Source organism: Parasteatoda tepidariorum, chromosome 3, assembly GCF_043381705.1.
Source record: "Parasteatoda tepidariorum isolate YZ-2023 chromosome 3, CAS_Ptep_4.0, whole genome shotgun sequence".
Lineage (NCBI taxonomy): Eukaryota > Metazoa > Arthropoda > Arachnida > Araneae > Theridiidae > Parasteatoda > Parasteatoda tepidariorum.
Genome location: NC_092206.1, coordinates 92,801,777 through 92,820,210, shown reverse-complemented (window position 1 = coordinate 92,820,210; position 18,434 = coordinate 92,801,777). Strand labels below are relative to the sequence as shown.

At 30.1% G+C, this 18,434-nt stretch overlaps 1 protein-coding gene across 7 annotated transcripts in view; it reads right to left on the bottom strand.

Annotated features, from left to right (window-relative positions):
* Positions 1–18,434, bottom strand: part of LOC107446990 (zinc finger E-box-binding homeobox protein zag-1) — a 499,470-nt gene that overhangs the window by 175,231 nt on the left and 305,805 nt on the right. The window contains exon 1 of one of the 7 annotated variants that reach the window (XM_043039303.2): positions 5,427–6,120. The exons of the other annotated variants lie outside the window; for them this stretch is intronic. The gene's annotated coding sequence lies outside the window, so the exon portion shown is untranslated. Of the gene's footprint in view, positions 1–5,426; positions 6,121–18,434 lie in introns of those variants that run through there. 7 annotated transcript variants of the gene reach the window in all.

The following is an 18,434-nucleotide window of genomic DNA, read 5'->3' as shown; positions in this document are numbered from 1 at the left end:
GTCTCCTCTATTAATATTATTACTAAGTTAACTTGCGTAAACTTTTAACTTGTGTTAATTTTTAACTTATTTTGATTTTTCTCAGGTACGATTAGAATTTAAAGTATTTTATTAAAAATAAGAAGAGAAACACCCTATTATATTTTAACAGCTACACAATTTTAGATAAATATATTTGTACAAGGTATTGAAATAGTGCTAACCAATATAAGAAAAGAATTAGATGGCAACAGTCCGTGCACTTCTGAATAAAATATATCTTACCAGCTGAATACTCGTTCTTCGTAATCAATAAATTAGTAGAATTAATTAAATTATTAACTAACTCAGTAAATTAGGAGGAACAAATAATCAAAAAATTGGTAGTAAACACAGCGATATCATGCATAAAACTGAAAGACATGTACCAACACAATTAATAAAGCTAAAATACAGTAGTTCAAATATTTTTTTATTTATTTTGTCCTTCCCAGTGGCTTTACGTAATTAGATTAAGCAAAATAAGTTTTTAGTAGCGCATTCAATTAAAATGAGGTTTAATTGTATTTAGTATCATGTGGCATGAACTAAAATGTGTAACTGAAAGCCGATCGTCGAAATTTACCATAATTAAGTGATTTTCTTCGGTTCTTTCGGTCTTCCCTTTCGAAGGGAAGTAAAAAAAAAACAAACAGTATTGATGCAGTTGCATAGCATTGATGCAGTTTTACTACGCACCAAATATACTAATGCAATATATCGTAATAATTACTATATTTTGAAGCTATTAAAATTGCAGTAATTACTATAATATAAGTGTCTATTATCAAAACTAATAAAGCGTCTTCCAAAAGAATTGCTACCATTTCTCTAATTGCTTTATAGTTTATGTTTTTACTTCAATTTATAACTATTACAAAAATTAAGTGAGAATCATTGGTGTCAAAAATGGTGAATTCTTACTTTTCTTACATATTTTCTACAGTGACACTTGAACTTCAAAAAAAAAAAAAAAAAAAAAAAAAAAAAAAAAAAAAAANAAAAAAAAAAAAAAAAAAATTGACGTAGGGCAGTGTTTCTCAAAGTCCGGTACGCGTGCCCCGGGGGTACGGGAACAGTTCAGTGGGGGCACGGGTTCTTATGCGAGATATCTTGCAACAAACGAAAATTTCGAAAAAATTTATTTAAAAACAAGATTAGCAATGAAAATTTACCATTACGTATTTTTCTATTCGCTATTTTTTGAAGAGTTAACAGTTAATAATTAGTGGTGTCAACAGCCAGATCTGATTTTTAACTTTTGTGAATTTTTTTATAGTAAAAAATACATTTATTTTTTTATTAGTTGTACACAGCATTACGAAAAATTTAGAAAGGGTACACAAAAGTCATAAGTTCGGGAAACACTGACGTAGGGCATTGAAACTGCACAAATAACTATCGTACCAATAGCGCCTAATACTAAAATCATTGACCAAATAATTGCATGGTGATTTCTTACGTTTTTCCTAAACGAATTAGTATCATTTCTACAATGATTTCGATTTTTAGCACAAGGATTTTTATCTTAATTATTACCTATCACCAAAATTAATTAAGAATCAAAGGGATCAATAATACTGCCGTGCAATTGAAAAATCAACGTAAGCGACAAAAAAATTCAAAATTGTGATTTTGATATATTTGGCATCTTGGTATGGTAAACTACATGTTGCAACAAAATAAATAAATAAATTAAAAAAATAAAATTCAAAAATAAATTTACTTTTTATGAGTTTTTTTGAATAAATAAATAATAAATAAATAAATAAATAAAAATAATAAAATTCAAAAATAAATTTACTTTTTATTAGTTTTTTTTAATTCGATTTTAGCATTCATAGCATTAGCAATTGAAGGAAAATAGTAGTCAAGCCATTTTTCTCGGAATCAATCGTGAATCACTTAACGTTGTTTTTTGAATTGCAAGGCAGAATAGCATGGCCAGTTTTTACGTTTAAACGAAACGAATTAGTAATACTTCTTCATTAAAATTGCCTCTTAGTGTATAATTTCTTTGTATGTTTATTTCAATTTAGTTTATAGTTTAGTTTTATAAAAGGATTTTTCAAAAGCATAACTATAAACAAAATAAACGCATGGTTTTAAATAACTTCAGAAACAGTAATATGATTATTTAGTCCGCTTATGCTGCCATGTTCCTGTCAATATTTGAGTTCATCTGACATAACGAATAAAAACTAGTTAAATTTTAAAAAACGTGTCGAGGAGCCAGGATGCAATAAACTGATTTTTTATGAATGACAGCTATAAGCTAGAAAACAACACAGGCATTATCTTTAAAAATATTTGATAAAACAGAATCATCTGTTGTTTAATTTAAAACAATAGCTTGTTTTAAACCAATGAGAAAATTCAGTTTTTCAAACATGACTTCGGTACTATCTATTTGGAATTTTGAATGATTTTTAGGTTTGGGGTCTAAAATTGTCCCTTCTTGAGTAATAAGAGATACACACCCAAACTCTTCATTTTATTATTATTATAGATAATTATTATAATTATAGATACCGGCAAAAATTAATATGACGGATACTCTAATGTACTCAGGGAATATTATGAAACTATGTAAAGTTTTAATTTTGATGCTCCACGTTTTTTAAATTATTATTTTATAATTATAATATTATAATTATAATTAATACATCATTTATTATAATCAATTATTATAATTAATGTATTATATTTTTACTAATGATGTTATCGAGTATAGCTAACAACAATCTTTAGCTCTTTCATAAAAATAAAAAAAAATAAAAAAAAAAGCTGTAACAACCACTGCGATATTTGCTTCCATTTATCCATTTTGTAAAATCTACTGTTTGCTAATGCAGCTACTATTGTTAATACGTTTATCATTTAAAAGTCGTTCTTAACATTGTTCAGATTTTTCTTTTTCTTATTCATTTATTTATTTGTAACTGTGTTTATTATACACGTTTCAGAAATTTTTAACAGTAATTCTGTTATTTAGAAATTCATAAATCTCTGTTTCTATTGATTAGGCTCTAATATTCATGATAAAACTTTTTTCCTTTCTGAAAAGTGATTGAAATAATAAATTAGTATTCGAGATATACAATTAAAGTAAAGTTTTTCTACTTAATGAGTAATATTACTTACAATAACCAAATAAAGAATTAAATTTTTTTTTATAAAAACTGATATTTCAATTACTACATTGTTATAATTTTATATAACCTTAAATACAAAAAAATTCATAGAAAAAGAAAATTGATTAACGATATAAAAAGATATCGCATCAGACAACCGGAAAAAGTAATCTTGATGCGAAACTATTAACAAATTAGGACTTTTTTTCAAGAATAAAAATTAAAATTGGAAGTAACATCATCAGTGTAATAAATTTCTATAATAATTTTTAATCACGAAGCACACATTTCATCAATGAAAAATATAATAACATTTTTAAAAAATCCATTCTGTTACGTTACGTTAGTGACGAATGTAACGTAACACGATATGTAACATAAATGTTTCTCATCAGAAAGTAAATAAATAAGGTTGAAGAATGAAAAGGTTAAACATTCTAGTGTTATTATAATACCACAATAATTTAATGAAAATAACTTAACATACTAGAAAAACTGTTACAAAACTTATAAATATATAATAATATATAGAAAGAAATTGATTCACGACCAAAATTTTCCCATTTGTATTCATAAGAAAATTAGGACATAAGTTAGTGACGAATGTAACGTAACAAGATATGTAACATAAATGTTTCTCATCAGAAAGTAAATAAATAAGGTTGAATAATGAAAAGGTTAAACATTCTAGTGTTGTTATAATACCACAAACATTTAATGACATAACTTAACATAATAGAAAAACGGTTACAAAATTGAAATAAGTAATAACAAAATATAAAAAGAAATCGATTCNAAAAAAAAAAAAAAAAAAAAATCCCATTTATATCCATAAGAAAATTAGAATATAAGTTAGTGACGAATGTAACGTAACATGATATGTAACATAAATGTTTCTCATCAGAAAGTAAATAAATAAGGTCGAAGAATGAAAAGGTTAAACATTCTAGTGTTATTATAATACCACAATAATTTAATGACATAACTTAACATAATAGAAAACCGGTTACAAAACTTAAATAAATAATATTAAAATATAAAAAGAAATCGATTCAGGACAAAAGTTTTCCCATTTGTACATATTTGTACCCATAAGAAAATTAGGATATATCTTCTGCTAATGATTAAAAACTGGAATTTCAAGAACTTTATTAGTGTCATTTCACAGTAACTTTTAACAACAACGAATACATCTTAAAACATTAATAAAACAATAGAAAAAAAATAATCGATTTACAACACAGAAACTCGAATCGAAATTTGTAAACAAAATGGCATTAAAATTATCGTGATGGTTATTCAAGGCAGTAAACAAATTATTTGTTTACTTTCCTGGTAAAGATATTTTAAAATATATATTTGGATTAAAACTAAAAAACTGAAATTTCAACTATTCCACTACTGTTACTCCCCAATAACTTCTAACTACAACGCATATTTCGTAAAAATTGAATAAAATGATTTTTTTTTTCTTTTTTTAAAGCCATTTACAGCAGAGAGGCTCCTACCCAAACAAGATTACACGAAAGAATTAGTGCAAACAAAGCGGCATAAAAATGATTCTGATCGTTATTCAGCCAAATAAACAAATGGAGTAAAGATATAGCATTGAATGAAAACTGAAAGATGGAATTTCATACACTCTACTAATTCAAAATAAAATTACAATATCAGAAATGAAAATATAAATAAATCATTTCACAAAAAAAAAGAAGAAAAAAAACCTCTAATTCAAATCTACTGTTTCTTAGATTCCCAGTATCTACAAATCAAAAATGTAAACAATATGCATTTGTTACCGTGAATGCCCAAAATCAAGAGGTGAATCTGATTTCACCGGTGAATGTCAACAATCACATAGTCGCTTTGGTGAATGATAGAAATATTTGTCATATCTGATTTGGCATTAATTTATTCGCTGATGTTGTATTTATTCGATACATTAATATCTGCTGAGGATAGATTAGGAGAAACATAAGTGTTCGTAGTACTGTTTAAATGTATACTGGGCAGTGGCACTTGATCTTAAAAAATTTTTTTTGATGTAGGGCATACCGGGCAAATGTATACCGGAGAGTGGTACTTAACTAGACCTGGTATATATTCGGACCAAAGCGTCTACGTAATTGTCAACACTCATCAGTGGAAATCAACAACCACCCATTTCAACCATACAGAGTAATATATTCATCAAACAGAATCAATACGAGTCTATTCATCAAAAATGCAAACAAAATAAAATTTCATTCTGAATAGTAAAAAAATAAGATTTACCTTTGGATGAAAACTGAAAACTGGAATTTGAAATACTCCACTAGCTTTATTCCACTGTAACTTTTAAGTATAAAGCACATTTCGTTAAAAAAAATTTGATTTACAAACACGAGTTCAAAACCAAAAGCGAAAACTATCAAAATCGTTAGTCATAGCATATGTTTCGTTTCAAATTCAATACAAACTGAATCAAAGCTCCCTACCTAAAGGCCCACCTTGTGACCGAGCGGTGACAAAAACCAAACTTGCACACCTAACAGAATGTTCCACGCTCTCCCCCCACTATTCGAACCAATCCCGAAGAAGAAAGGGGGGAGACAATCCCTCGGCCCTCTTTTTGCACCTACACCCACCTACTGTTTTTTTTAAACGGTAACGAAAGACACCGAAGATAATTTCATTCCCCTTTCGTAGGGTCACAGCCCCCGTCCAGGGTCACGAGGGGAGAGATGGAACAGGGGTGGCCCCAGAATTCCCAGGTGTAGGGAGATAGTTATTTTTTTAATATGTATTTCTCATCTGCGAGATCCACAAGGAATGTTTTGTTTTAGGGTCTGCGAACTTTCCCATCCTTGCACCTGATCCTGTATGTCTGAATGTTAGTGAAAACTGTCAGAGTTTTACAGTCATCAGTCTGTTTGGAATGAAAAACAATAAAAACTGGAAGGGGAAGCAGGTTTGGCTCTTATGTAAACAATATTGATCGGTCAAGCTATGCAATGATAAAATAAAATGTCAAATGAAGTAGGATGATGATTTAAGTACAACAATTTCATTAAGTAAAACTACGCATGAATTAAGTAAAATAAAGTGGATAAAGTACAAATGAAAGCACAAAAAGCTGTGACAGGAGTAAAACAATAATAATCAATCTTAAAAATAGTAACAGCAATTATTATTTTTTATAAAGAAAATTAATTAGGATATAAAACAGCTTGTATGAAAAGTTTATTACATTTAATCAGTAACATTTTTTTAATACAATAGTAATAAGATTATTCTATTACTAAATATTAATGTATTACATACATAAACATAAAACAAGTGTTCGAAGTTTAAAAATAACATTTAATACTTTCAATGTATTAAAACAGCCTAGTGCAATATTCTGTTACACGTAATCAGGAACGAGTTCGAATAATTAATAGCACTTTAATCACTACATTATTCTATTACAATCGTACTTATAGTTAATATATTACATTTAATCTATTACGTTATTCTGTAGCAGAACAATTAATCTGTTACATAGATTAACATGGAACAAGTATTCGAAGTCGATAAATAAAAACATTTAATGTTTTAAATGCGTGCCTTCAAGCAATGTATTATGTAATTATATTACAATTGTAGTCAGGCGCGAGAAGGAATGCTTAACAGCACTTAATATGCTAAATTTAATCTATTGGGTTATCAGAAGTGATTGCGAGCCCAACTCAAAAATCATGAAAACTTCTTGAGTAAATTCATTAATGACGCATTTCAAAAAATTAATGTCCTTATAAATTTAAGCGATTGATATTTTCAAAACATGAAATTCTAAATAAATTACATGTAGCATAATTTAAATGAATAATTATTTAAAGGTTAACTTTTATCTCTAATCACATTTATTATTCTACCAGAAAAAATATTCACAAATGAAAAATATGTCAAGCATAAATTCTAGTTTTAATATTTCTAAATGAAATATACAAGAGTTTCTATGCATAAAAGTAATCGACGATTTCTTAAAACTTCTGGACCTTGGATTTCTCGTAAATAATAAAAAATCCAGAAATCCGGTTTTTTCCCGGAGCACAATCGTTATACTACTAAAGGTTGTTTTTCGAAGGCTCCATCGTAATATGAAATGATGCTTTTTGCGAAAAATAAGCTATTTTTATAACTGCTGTGAGTTGGCAACTTTTACTCATAACTGTTAAGTCAAGTTTAGCCTATCTAAAGCCAACGCTGTCTACGCTTATTTTGAAAATGGCGCAAAACGTCAATGTGGTTTTCACCGTATAAATGAAAAGCATTTGTTGTCTTATTTGTTAATATTTAAAAACTTACTCCAAAGCTGCATTACTAGGTCTCATAAAAATTTTCAAAAACTGAGAATAAGGCAGTGTTTTTGATAATTTTTATCTAGGTCGAAAAATGTCACCAAATTGGAGATTTTTAAAAATGTTTAATAACTTTTCAAATATTTAAGTTATTTATCTGCTCAAAAGCCCAGATAATTCTTCACGGTAAGATTATAGATATAGTTTAAAATCATCGCATTGCTTCAAGTGTAAGACACTTAAACTATAGCTTTTTTATGCATTATATTTTTTATTTAGAGCTTCAAAAAACAGCGTTAAAGAACACCTAAACTATTACATTTAATCTATTCCGTTATTCTCTAACAGGAGTTTCCAACTTACATGATGCCGGGGGCCGCAATTAAAAACTCCAGTCAAATGACGGGCAGCAACTTTATCAAAATTTTATATAGGACTCTTTTATGTTTGAAGGAACATTAAATATTAGCGTCAGATTTACTGTCATATACGCATATGCTAAATTGTATTCACAAAATACAAATAAAAACGAAATAAAAAGAGCAACATACACGATTATTTTTGTATTTGAATAAATATTTTCTTGGATGCCAAACCTAAGAAATAAATTTTTTTTGCACCGTTGGTATGTTAAATTTCACAGAATCGAAGAAATTAGGTTTTTTTAATGAAAGAAAAGTATTTTAAACTATTAAGATGTTTTACAAAAATTGTCCGCAAAGAAATGACAACTAATATATTTTAGATAGCGGGCCGCAAAAAAAGGCTTCGAGGGCCGGTTGGGGCCCGCGAGCTGGTACCACTGTTCTATAACAATCGTAGGCAGACAGGAGAATAACACACAATATATTCAAACTGCGCCTTCGAGTTAAATAAAACAAAATTATAAATCCATTAATTTAACGTGGTAAACGAATTCTTTGATAAGATTCATTGAAATTCGATAACTTATAAATCATTTTTAAAATCTTACGAAACAACAACACTAATAGAAAGCGGAAATCGTGGTCGCCAGTCAAGCTCTGTCTCAAATTGAGCCAGTCAAGTGAAAGCTGTCTCTTCTAAATAAGCAGACAGGTAAATTACAGGTCGCCGTGTCTCCTATTTAGAAATGACTCATTTCCTGTCAAAAACCATTTACTGACAACATAGCCCCAAGTAAGTGATGAGTTCCTCTGCACTTGTTTACCTGTGTAGTTAAATGGATACAGATTGAGAGACAAATTGATTCATTGTGACCATATGCATGTGTTCGTCCAGGTGTGTAACTGACTCCCTATGGTGTTTACATGGACAACGAATTCCCACCGATTTCACTGTGTACTGCTGACGAAACTTTTCCTGATAAAATCTGTGGTACCTCCATCGAAATTTAAACTTTTAAAGTATGGAGAGAAAAAAGTGGGTTTTGGTTAACTCAGAGTAAACCATAAAGTTGCAATTGCAAAAAAAAAATGTTTTCAAAATATCAAAATGCAAACAAATTATAACAGAATTATTTTTCTACTACGAAATCGTTAAGTAATCCAACCATCATTTGTTATCTTTTCAATATTTTGAAGAAGAAAAATGCACCGTAAAAAATTTTGGAAAAATTATTTTAAAATGTAGCGGCACTCAGGGAGCAAGTACTTTTTAACATAAATCACATTTTTTTTGCAAAATTTAAAAATCTGATGAACAGTATTTTTTACAGAAATATTTACTGTAAAATTAATGAATCATGTAATTAATTAATTAAAATGTCAAAATGGATTTCTCTAAGGGTGCCGATAAATTTAACCGTAATTTAATCCGGAATTTTTTATAGGGTGTAATGAAAAATTTGAAAAAATTTACATTTGGAAAAATTTCAAATGTGAATTAAAATAATTAATTTGATGAAATATTTCTTCAAAGAATTTCATAATTGCGTAAATTATATTAAAGTTCTTTTTCTACTTTTTAAAAAAAAAAATTTTTTTTGAATTTAATCTTAAAATTTGATTACAGTTGAAAGAAAAATAAGGGGAAGGGTGAGAATTTTTTTCAAAACATGGGAGGGAGTTTGTAATATGCTTATTTTTTGAGAAAAAGAATTAAGACCAAAAAGTGCGAAAAATATGTTTACGTAATATTTGAACGGTCCATTATTAATTTTTTGTCTTTTGCAACATTTTTTATTATTTTTACTAATTACACACTATTTTCTGACAAAAAATTTTTTTTTTTAAACTTTATTAATAAAAAAGATACATTCTAAAGCAAGAAGTATGTATTGTAAAATTTTCAACCATTTTTTAACAATACAGATTTATTATATTTTATCAGAAATTTTAAACAGTCATTCTAAAGCAAGAAGTATGTATAGTAAAATTTTCAAGCATTTTTTAACAATACAGATTTATAAAATTTTATCAGAATTTTTCGAACAGTCGATCCATACTTGAAATGTGCAAACCTCATTTTTTAATCCATAAAACACAAATAACATTATAATTTCCGATACAACTCAAAAGACAAGTGAATTTGAGTGAAATATCGAGGCAAACTTGACATATTTACTGACAGTTACAGTGTTTACGATATTTGTGGACTGTTAAAATAAAAAGGAATGAGTTCGAGGGGTTCTAGGAAAAAAAGGTACCGGAAAAAAGGTACGGAAAAAAAGGTCCCGGAAAGAAAGGTACCTGGAAAAAAAGGTACGGAAAAAAAGGTCCCCGGAAAAAAAGATACCTGTGTAGGGAAAATTCTGTAGGGGAAAATATTTGAAATGAGAAGATTAGATTGAAGCGCTTTTTGCTGTTCCATGCATGTTTTTTTTTCTTCTTTTTTTTTTCGTGTCGAGCGTTTTCAACTAATTAAAAAGGATCCCTGGAAACTTTCACCTCAAATCACGAATAAACATCCAACACATAAATCCTCCTAACTTCCCCGATTGGCTACTATAAGCCTCACATTAGCAACTTCTTCACAAAATATAATTTAAAATAGAAAATAACACATTTTTCACTTAAAAAAATTACAAAAAAAAGTAAAACATTATTGAAAAATTTAAATAGTATCTTCCCGCTTTAAAAAATAATCAAAGAAGAATAAATAAATGAAATAAAATTTTTAAAAAAAAGCGTAATACAACCAGCCCATAACCTTACCCTTCTCCTTACCTCAATGATCTAATCTGAATTATTACAGATAAAAAGAATATTCATTGAAACAGCGAGAAGCATTCATGCTGCCCAGAAAGCGACAGGGGAAATATCCCTACAGATTTTCCCTATGAAGGTACCTTTTTTACCGGGACCTTTGTTTCCGGGACCTTTTTTTCCAGGGACCCTTTTTTCCGTACCTTTCTTTTCCAGGGACCTTTTTTACCGGGACCTTTTTTTCCGTACCTTTTTTTCCGGGACCTTTTTTTCCGTCTACCGTTCGGGGCACGTAAATCAAGTGCTGTATCATAGTTTTTGTTTCGACTTAAAATAATTAAAATTAAAACGGCCTATATTATATATATATTGGGAACCACCGTAAAGCATTAAGTAACCAATAAAATTAATTCATATATGTAGTGAAAATAATATAATGATATAATAATAAAAAGAATAAATAATAATAAAGTTATTATGTAAGTAAAACTATAATAAATGCACGAATGGGTACCTAAAGCAAAATAAAATAATAATTATAAATAAATATATAAAAGCCTTGTTATTTTTCACTTATCAAATCAAAAGTTTTTCTAGGAAACCCTTTTTTTTCCCCTTTCACTTTTAAAAGCAAAACTTTCTCCGCGAAGTTTTTGATTAATTATGACCAAGTCAAACATCGGATTGAAATTTCAACTTGCACAAGTCGTTAAAAAAATGCAACAGTGGCTGTCGTTACTTATCTCACCATTTCTAGGAGAAAAAGAAAAATCAAAATCAAATCGTATTAAAAGATAACAACATCAAACAGACCTCGGACTCTTTTTCCAAGGGACAATTAATCAAGTTGCGGATGATGCCAAAATCAACAAACCAAACTTTCCCATGAATAATAATAACTGGAAAATTTAATGAGAAGTTTTTAAACGGGATGCAGCAGCAGCACAAAAACAAATAACGCCAGAAATTGAAAAACAACTTAGTTAACTAGATGGGTCTCTCGCGTTGGGCGACGAATAACGCCTGTTCCGCACAAGACAATAATCACAGCCAGCGACAAGACCAAAGAAAAACGAGACAAATTGCTACCAAATCGTGATGAGAACTTGGCCTGGTTCATTGCCAAACCAGAGAAAAAGCGAGGCAATGGGTTCCTCAAGAAAAAAAACATTTAAGACAACTTGCAGGAGATTCGGTGATGTAGAAGACCCCGCATTTGTTAAGTTTCTGCAAATCAACTTTTCGGGAGATTCTTGCCAAATCTGTTAACAGCAATTTAGGGTAGACTGTTTAGAATACTAAACAGTTTTGTATAATTTTCGTAAGGGATGTAATTACTCGAAAGATTATCGAAGGCAAAAGCAAAATCTTTTAAATGTTCCAAACAAAACGACATTATTCGATCAGAACAGACGATGTTACTTAGTACGATCGTGCTTTGACAGATTCAGAATTTTTTTCCGGCTCTTACACAAGAAATATATTCAGGTAAAATTGTCTTTCTATTGATACACACCTCATGTCTGCCATAATAAACTAATTTTAGATTATTTTTTTGTCAAATCTCATTCATTTCTGTTCTTTCAACAGTTTGATTTTGACAGATTGGACTTCGGAGTAACCAAATAAAATAAAAAAAGGCAGGGTGACTCGAAAAAATTTTAGGAAAGAGAAAGCATTTTGAAATTGGAAACTAATTTAAAATAAGGTCTTGAAAAGTTTGTATTTGAAAACTGCACAGAAAACAAGCCATTTTTTTTGTTGAATAAACTGATTTATTTTTTTTAATAGAATAAATATTTAAATAGGATACATATTACATAGGATGCATATTTCACCACAATATGAAAGAACAATTCCAGATTCTATTAAACACAGATTACCGGCTATCGATACTGCGCATAGATGTACTTAAATACGATATTATCACGATCATTAATGATTACAATGCATATCGTGTTCATTATTGATAATTATCGATAACGACACTATCGCGATATAGATAATATCGCGCAATAACGATAACTATTAAGTATGATGTTGTGAGTGCTGTTAAATTTTATTTGGGAGACACAAATATTGATCGATGTAAAAATAAGATAAAGTTAAATTGGAAAAATATCGTGATATAAAAATATCGTTATTTTTTGACAATTCATCGCGATAATAAAATAATCCTTAACAGTTATAGGGACTAACGTTCGGGCAAACTCGAAAAAGTTATCGCCAACCCATTGTTCCTTTAACCGATAAATACCCTCTAGACATTTGAAAATTATTGGCATTTAAAATTAATTATTTAATAATTAATTTTTATTAGAAAGTATGATCTGGTAATGGAGAAAAGAAAGTAAAAACTTAATAGAAAACAAAAACATCTATTCAGGAAAAAAAATCGTTACCTTCCCAAAACACTACCTCTTTTAATCATTTAAAGGAATTAATACAGAGCTGTAATAATGTGAAGGTTTGGGGTTCGATTCTTAGTGACGGCTTGAAATCCATCCAACTTCAAATGGATTCATGCGGACCAGCTTGTCGGGGAAGTTAAAATGACCTGCATGCAGTGCTGACCACATTGCCACAATCATGGCTTTGGTCAAGAAAATGTAGAACCTTAACCTCCATGGCCCCTCGGGATCACAACGTTGTTGCGGAAATGCTTTATTTCTCTTTAAGGAATTTAAACTATAATATAAATTGTTATTATTAGTTTAAATCGGTTAGTTTCAACTAATGTAGGTAGATACTTTATTTACGTCACACTACAGCTGCACAATGGGCTATTGGCGAAGGTCTGGAAAGCATCCCTGAGGATGATCCGAAGACGTGCCATCGCAATTTCGATCCTCTGCAGAGAGGATGGCTCCCCTGCTTTGATAGCGAAGTCTAGCACTTTACCGTAGAACAGTTTAACGAGGGCCGATACCGCTCGACCCTCGGTTCCTATGCAGGCTGATCAAAATGATCACCCACCCGTTTACTGACCGGTTCAACTTGGAACTGTGACTTTACGATCCGTGTCACTGCTGAACTTCAATTAATGTTAAATATAAGGTTTGTAATAAAATGTCACTCTTATAGCAGCACTTAGTTTTGTTAAATGTTAAGAGTGTACCTACAATATACAATATACACGATGCAATACATTACACAAAAAACATTAACACACAGACGTCAAAATGTAGCTCGAACTGTTCGTAAAATAAAATTTCAAGCATAAGTTATCGAGACATGTGTAAAAAGAATAAGTTAATTAGTAACAGTAAAAAAAATTATTTCAATTAAAAATACTAACTAACTTGTGCCAAAACTTTATTGCAAATTTTGTTTTCAAAATATTAGTCAAAACAAAAAACAAACGTAAGGGAATAAAACCCTCTTCAACTTCAGAAGGAAAAAAAAAATGTTTCTTTAATTCAAGAAATCTCACATTTTATATCCAGTTTTTCTTGCCGATTCTTTATTATCCTTTCTTTCAAAAGGAAAGAAGGAAAAAATACGTTTAAAACATTTCGTTCGTTTTCATTTTTTATACCCCTTCCTCCCCACGCTGGAAAAAAAAGTATTTTTAGGAGGGGGAAAGAATCCCTATTTCATTATTTTGCATCTCTAACGGACCGTATTACGCATTAATATAAAGAAGTTAGAAATGTAAAAATATTCCTTTTTTCCAGCTACCTGTGGTGTCACGGTAATTATCTACGCCAGTCTAGAACGAAAATAGAAGGAAAAAAAATTTCTTTTTTTTCGCTCGTTCTGTAATCTTAAATTTTGCTCTTTTATTCACATATCGAGCTATATTTAATTTTTTTTTCCTTCCATTTTACTACGTTGGCGTTTTTATGTTATTCCTTATTTATTATTTTGTATTACAAACTTTTTTTCCCTTTAGGGATTTTTTTCTGTCAAGTCATAAACGTAAGATGATTTCTGTCTTTTTCGAGTGAAAGTGGTGTATAAATAAAACTTTAGGTCCTTTTAAATATTGATCGTACAAATAATTGTAGTTAATGGGTGGACGACTGAGCAATTGCTGTTTGGTTTAAAACATTAATGACTAAACTTTTGGCGAAAAATGCCGCGATCAGAGAAAAATGACTATGCGTAACATTGCGTACTATGCGTACTTTTCCAACACAGGGGCCAACCATAAATGATGTCGCTTTTTCTTCCTCCAATAGTTTCGCCAAAGAGCCGTGGTAGTTCAGGTGATAGAGCGCTTGCCTTCCAATATGGTATCCTAGATTCGTATCCCAGTCATGGCTGGTTGATACGAATTCTGCACCCGGCTCGCACCGATCACACTGCTGACGTAAAATATGCTCAAGGGTAGAAGGGTCATGGGTCCTCTTGCCATTAGATCGTGGGAGTTTTCGTGTTTTTCTTCTCCATGAAACGCAAATGTGAGTCAGTTCCATAAAATAAAAAAAAAGTCCTCTACGAAGGCAAATTTCTTCGAATACTTGATCGAGAAATTCTTTTGTCTTTTGGATTGGGATTGGGTATTACAAGGCTACAGAGCTAAACATTGATAGTCGTAAACTTAAATTTGGGTCGGTTGCTTAAAGACCGTTATTAAAATTTAATATAAAATAAAAAAAATTTGACCACTTTCCTCCGTTTTCTCAGAAAGGGTCATACTGCACCCCTTCCCTTACTCCCTTGTCACACTTTTGTATTACAAAACTTTATAGTCTGGAATCAGAACACAAGTTAGAGCTCATATTTCACATTTTATTTATTTTTTTAACGATGTACAACTTTAACTAAGTTAACTATGGACATAGAACAACAATGATCAGATGTGAACTTATTTTTTAGGCAAAATATAAAAACTAATTATGTAGATATATTTACCTGATGATTTTAAATGTTTCAATTTTAAGTAAAACGTCTGATGTATTATTAATTTCTTTCCTAAATAGTATTGATTTAAAAAATAATATAATAAATAAAAAAAAAGCACGAGCTAAGTTTTATAATTAATCAAATTTTTAAAAGTTCAGTCAATTATATGAATCATATTATAAAACTATTGAGGGTTTTTGTCAGAAATTGGATTATGAGTAAAATATAAAAAATTAATGTATGGTGAATATTTTAACCAGTTTTTTTCAAGAAGTTTCGGGTGATGTAAAGGTTCTATTTGTTGCGACTAATATACATAATAACTTTTTTAAGACTTTTTTAAAATTCAAGTAATAGTTGAAAAGAAGAATTATCTATTTCATTTAACCGTAATTTTTCAACTGGTTTTTATGTTAGAAATAAGGCATTTACTTATGATGTGGGATTTTAATTAAATGCAATTTATATTTCTACCCTTATTTCAAAATTGCCTGAAATGTTTAATCCTAATTTACAATCTATTCTACATCGTTAGCATAATTAAAAGAACAAAAAAAAGGTTTAACTTTTCAATGGAAGGTAAATACGAAGTTCAAAAACTGAGCTAAAATGACCGTGAATCATACAATATTAAGACATTTAAAACTCAAACAATTAATTAAAAAAAAGAAGAGGGATATTACTTAAATTTATTTCATGGAAATTGACTAAATTCGGTCTTCTCTTGAAGAATTTTGTCACGGTTCTCAATTTAAGCCGCAAAGAGAGAGAAAAAAAAAAGAGAAGGAGAAAAAAAAACAATCAAAAGAAAAATAATAAAAAATAATCATAATAAGAAAAGGTATAAATACAATAATAGTACTTGAATGAGGGGGAGAGAAAAAGAGAAAAAATTGAGAGGTTTTTACTGAGAGCAGTCCTTCCGGACGGTAAGAGTGGGGTAGGAGGGAGAAGTTGAATTTGAAGAAGAATGAAAAAGAAAGAAACATTAAATTCCAGAAGGAAGAAAAAAAGAAAAGGGAAAACGGTAAGGCAAAGAGAAATAGGGATGAGAGGGGTGAAGGGGGAAAAAATAAAAGTGAATACAAATGAATGAGTAAAAAATGCCCGCGGTCATTTTAATAATGACACATTTTTACTTCCCCAAGGGGTAAAGTTGGAAATGAAGCAAGATTCATTAAAGATCGTTAAGAAGCTTCAGGGGTGGGGGAGGGATAGGAAAAATAAAAGAAAGCAGCGAAAATGCTAATCTGGAATACGCTAAGATTTTTCATCTTTTTCTTCTGCCTCTCAATCCATAGGCTGCCCCCTCCCCCACAACAATACAGAGGGATAATTTTTTCCCTCCTTTCTTTCCAATTTTTGTCATTACTTCTTTCTCATTGCGGTTTTTTTTTTCCCCCTTTAAGGATTTTTTTTTAGCTCCTTTACATATATATTTCTCTCTTTTTTACATGTGCATGTTATTCTTTTTTTTATTTTATTTTTTTCATTATTTTTTTCCTTTTCCAAAATGTCGTGTTTTGAATACAGGAGGATTGTATTGTTTCTAAAGGAGTCGGACTGTGGGGGCTGTTGCCAATTTCTTCTTCCAAATACATCAAACAAAAGGAAAAACGAAAAGACTCGGTGAAACGGGAGTTAGAGGGCGGTTGGAACACAAAATCAGGAGAAGACAGATTGGTAGGGGGGGAGAGAACAGAAAAGGAGCAAAATACATAGCCTAACGGTAATGAAACAAAGCCCTAACAAACTAAGAATAAGAAAAAAAAATCTAATTTTATTCCTTTTTCTTCACCCCCCCCCCTCATAACAATAAGACGAATGACAACGCAAGACCAAAACGAAAAATGAAATATGGAAAAAGGACTTTAAAAAAAGATTATTTTTGATATTCAAACTCCCCCACACCGTTATAGACCCTTTGCTATTCCCCCTAGTAAAAATTGAGCGTTCTAATTGGCTTTCACCCAAAAACTTTTTCCGTCCCCCGCCCCACGTGATTACAAAGTCATCACGTGAGGGTTTAAATTAATGATAACCGGTTCAAAATCAGATTCAGAACTTCTAGAAATACATATATAGAAAAGTATAAGGAAAAAAAGAGGGAAAAAGAACAAGAGAGGGGAATTGTGGAAACAAAACCATATCCATTCCCTTTTTTCTCTCGTAGGGGAGGGGTGCGGATGAACAACTCGTCGATTTTCTTGTATTGTTTTCGTGTAAGTATTGCTCTCATCTATCAAAATTAAAAAGAGGCGATTTATTTTTTTTTATAACTCCATTATTATTATTCATATCGCTTGAAATTTTCTGCCGTCGCCTTTGCGGGGCAAATAAATTCGGGGCAAAACTCATAATGAAATCATTATAAATAGAAAAGCGCCATTAGGCATATCTCGTAGTTTTCTTAGAAATAATGCGGAAGGGGAAAAAAAATATCCCTCCGCATATAAAGTTTCCCTCACAAAAGAAAGTGATACATGGAAGTGCTCGACCCAAAATGAAGGAAAAGTAATTATGGCGACCATTTTTTCCCAACTTCGGGAAAAATTCTTTTGTGATTTTCTCTTCTTCGAACAAATTAATAGATCTCAATTTTTGCTAAAAAGCTAGCATCAAACGCATTTCAATTAGCGCAATCAAAGAATAAATAATATTCGACCTTATTTTGAACAAAGAGAGCGAAAAAAAAGGGGATTTTTTCCTGAGTATTTCTGGAAAATTTATCCTTTTATGATTCCGCGACAATTATAAAGAAATTGATGCATTTTCAGTTCCAGGCACTTAGTTTGGGAAAAGGGGAAACAAAACGATTGTCTTCCTTTTTTACAAATTAAATTATTTAAAGAAAATTCCAAAAAAAATTGATAAGCAAAAAAACTAAGAAAAAATTAATACCATTTTAATTACATTACCACACACACACCATTTAGCACGAATATTTATTAAAAACTAACAATACAAGAATTTCCCACAGTTCA